Source organism: Urocitellus parryii, chromosome 8 (assembly GCF_045843805.1).
Source record: "Urocitellus parryii isolate mUroPar1 chromosome 8, mUroPar1.hap1, whole genome shotgun sequence".
NCBI lineage: Eukaryota > Metazoa > Chordata > Mammalia > Rodentia > Sciuridae > Urocitellus > Urocitellus parryii.
The window spans coordinates 81,870,085-81,874,513 of record NC_135538.1 but is presented as its reverse complement, the minus strand read 5'-3'; positions in this window follow the sequence as shown (position 1 = coordinate 81,874,513).

Sequence of the window (4,429 nt, the reverse complement as noted above, 5' to 3'; positions counted from 1 at the left end):
GAGTTGCTGGGATTACACATATGCACCACCTATCATTCTTGGAATTTCACTTATTAACAGAACTTTTGGAATCCTGTTCACCTATAGATCTAATTACTTGATCTGTTGTTTTCCTAAAAATCAAATGAAGACTTTAAGCTCTTCTCTTTCATTTCACTTCCCCTCCTTTCCCTTCCTATTCACTTTGTTTCTATTCCTTTCCTTGTCCATTTCTTGGCTTTCTTCGACTTGTCCTTTCAGTTCAGGTACTGAAGGGGAGAGAAGTGCAAGGGAGGCAGGGGAGGCTGTGCGGGCTGATCAGTGGTGAACAAACAAGCACTGGAAGATGAGGAGTGGCTTGCACAGAGATAGTGATCGAAAGAGACAATGAGATTGGAGATTGATAGAATGAGAAAATAAGTAATCAGTTGAAATAATGAACGATTAAATTGAAAGTAAGGATAAATAGTTTCCCCACTGTTGGAGAAGGCTTTTTCACACAAGGAAAGAGGGGAGACCAACAAGAGCCTTGATGTGTTGAATTGCAAAGAGAAGTAACAGTGCAAAGACATGATTTTAAGATTTCTTTTTCACTAGAGCTCTCCTCAGACTATTTTTTCCTCAGTGAATAATGACCTAGTAGGCATTTAAGATAGACTCTGTGGAGATTTTAGTTTTAGTAGAAGAGGGATAAATTTTTTTTTCTTCCTGCTTTCTCTTAAAGATAATTGAACAAAATCAAAGACTAAAAGAGAATTCCTTAAGTAAAAATTTTTAAAAAGGAAAAATTTATAAAATATTTTAATTTACACTAAAATTATCCAGAGAATAACAAAATCAATATAAATACAATTTACTTCAGTGTATATGTAATACATATGTAATAATCCCATATGCATACAATATGGAATCAAGCATACTTCAGTATGTATGTCCTGCTGTGGTAAATGCAATAGGAAAAAGAGCTTGCAGATTCAGCATAAGAAAAAAAATCCAGTGGAAATTGAAAACAACATCCTGACTGGCAATAAAATTGCACAGCTGGTACCATTTGGGAAATAAAAAGGAAAAATATTTTTAAAGCTTACCATTGTTCAACAAAAGCTTTAAAAATACCTCTGGATTCTTAAAAACATTTTTGTTAACCTGAAACCTCATGTTCTTCATTTTCCCTGTGGGTTTAATAATTAAGTATTCTGAGGGAATTTTTATTTTAAAACTTGAAAAAATAAGATACTGAAAAATTTTCATAGTATAATAAGCAGGACTAGCAGGCAAAATTCCTGCAACAGACAAAATATATTATAGAATAACAATAACATTAAAAGTATGGTAGTAACATTGGAATAAGAGACCATTAATGGAAAGAAACATATAGCATGGAATCGGATTTAATAGAAAATAAAGGAAAAAATCACAAATCAATGAAAAAGGAGAAAAATAATGAAGAAATAATGGTAAATTATGAATTTTGAAGAAAAGGTCAATTTAAATGTCTATCTTACCCTATAGTTCCAAATGAAATCCAAACAGATTAAATATCAAGACCATAGAAAACCAAAACCAAAGGAGAAAATAAAAGTGAACATTTGTCAAACATCTGTTGAAATTTATTATAAAGAATACAATGTTGACAATTTAAAAATGGTACACAAATACACCCACAAAAAATTAACTTTGATAAAAGAAAATAATGAAATGGCAAAGAAGTTCAACAGCAAAGATGACCAAAAAGAGGCATACTTCACAGAAATTCCATTGACACAAATTAGTGAGAAAACTGCAAATGAACAAATGATATCAGCCAGAAATTCTCAAGATACGAAAAGTAGACAATAAAAAGTTAGGAAAAATAGCCTTACAACTAATCAAAAAGATGCTATAATTTTTTTTTACTAGATCTTTATGGTTATACATAGTAGTTGGGTTCATCCTAACAAATTCATACATGTATGGAAATCGATTTCAGTTCATGATCTCCCTTTCCTCCCTCTTTTCCCTCCCATTCTCCCCACACCAAAATGCTATAATTTAAAAAATATATACCAAAACCCACGATATTGTTTGTGGTAGACTCTTACTTTAGAAGCCCCCAGTAAATCTACAGCTATACTCATGTCCTCGTGACTATTCATGTAATCCTTTCCCACATTGACTCTGGCTTCAGCCATATGACTTGCTTCAGTCAATGAGATGTTAGCAAGAGTAATGCAAAGATTTACATGTTGAGACTTGCAATGGCCTAAAAGTTGTCGTCTCCCTACCAGATTCATATATTGAAATCTAATCCCTAATGTGATGGTATTATGAAGTGTGGTTTTACTGAGGTGATTTGGTCATAAGTAGGATTATTATGAATGGGATTAAGGTACTAATAATAGAGACTAGAAGAAGTCCTTTGTACCACCTATGGAATCAATGTTCACCAGACACCAAATACTGGGCACCTTGATCCTGGATTTCCAAGCCTTCAAAATTGTGAAAAATAAAATTTGCTTCTTTATGAATTTCCCAGTTCAAGGTATTTTATTATAGCAGCCCAAACAGACTAAGACAGGACTTGTCTTCTTGTAATAATCCCTTCAGGACGTCATCTGCCATCCTGGAAGGAAGACTGATTGGAAGCTGTATTAATCAGCTTTTCTTCTCTTCGACCAAAATATCTGACAAGAACAATTTAGAGGAGTAAAACTTTATTTTGTTTCATGGTTTCAGAGTTTCAGTCCATGATCAACCTGTTCCATTGTTTTGGGCCAAAGGTGAGAACTACAGATTTAGCACAGAAAACCACTCAGCTCATGGTGACAAGAAAGAGGGGAGAGGGAGAGAGAGAGAGAGAGAGAGAGAGAGAGAGAGAGAGAGAGAGAGAGGAGAAGCCAGGGGAACATGATATAATCTCAGCACAAGCCCCCGGACACCTACTTTCTCCAACCACACCTGTCTATAATTACCATCCAGTACAGTAGTTCTTTCAAATTATTAATTCAACAAACAGATTAACCCACTGATTAAGCTATAGTTCTAGTAATCTAATCATTTCACTTCCTGTGTTGTTACCACAGGAGCTTTTGGTGGACATGTCATATTCAAACCCTAATAGAAGCTGTGTTTGGGAGACATTGGAGGATGAGAGGCCATCTTGGGCATTTCATCCCTAGGTTGAGCTCCCAGCTGAATTAAGCCATATAAAGGGAATTCAGCCAAATGATATAGAAGAGGACCTCCCAATTGGCTGACAGAATGGTAAGGAATAATAAATTATTGTTAAAGTTTTAAGTCATTGAGTTTCAGGTAATATAAAGCAGTAGATAACTGAAACATTTTTTCTATATCACCAAATAAAAATTAATAAAAAGATACTAAATTCTGATGGGAGAACAAATTGGTACACTACAACACTTTTATTAAGTAATTTGATAATAAGTTTCAACAACTGTTCACATGTTTATTGAACCTATTGAACTCAGTAATTTCACTTCTGGAAATCTATTCAAAGGAGAAAAATACTGAAATATAAGAAAGATATATGTACTAAGATATTCACTGCATTATTATGTATGGAAAAACAAAACATTTATCCCCACATTATTTTACTACTCACTATCTTAATTATCATGACTTTAGTATTCTAAGAAATTCCTTTTTTTCTATTTTTAAAATTTTATTTATTTATGTATATGCAGTGTTGAGGATCAAACCCAGAGCCTCACACATGCCAAGCAAGGACTCTACCACTGAGCCACAACCGCAGCCCATCTTCTAAGAAATTCTTGAGGCTAGGTATCATATCTTACACCTGTAATCCTAGGGAATGAGAAGGCTAAATCAGGAGAATCACAAGTTCAAGGCCATCCTCAGCAACTTAGTGAGACCCTCAGCAACTTAGGAAGATCTTGTCTCAAAAAAAAAAAAAAAAAAAAAAAAAGGGTGCAGGAGTGGTTGGGGATGTAGTTCTGTAGTAAAGTGCCCCTGAGTTCAATATTTCCCAGCCCCCTGCCACCACCCCGAGTATGAAAGATAAAAAAACTCTTGAAAGATAAAAAGTTGGAAATAACTCTATTTCTGGATATCCTGCAAACACATTCAAAGATATATCAGACTGTTCAACATTTCATTGATAACACCAAATCTTTTTCTCTTCCAGTCTCCCTTCAAAGCCCTAATCTCAAAACTTGTGCTTTGCCTGTCCTCCAATCAAAACTATTATGATTCTTAGCCTATCTAGTCAAACCCTCTTACTAAATGACCTGCCTTAAATCAGACAAACCTTAAATGATAATGGAGGAAAATGAGAGAATGGTTATAAATAGTCCGACTTTGCCCTTATCTTTTTGAGATTCTACTAAGATTCTGTCAAAGTAGTGGTCTCCTTTATTGCAATAGGCAATAAATTCAACTTTTTGCCTTGGCATTGAATTATCTTGGTGGTGTTTCGGAGTAGGCAATATTC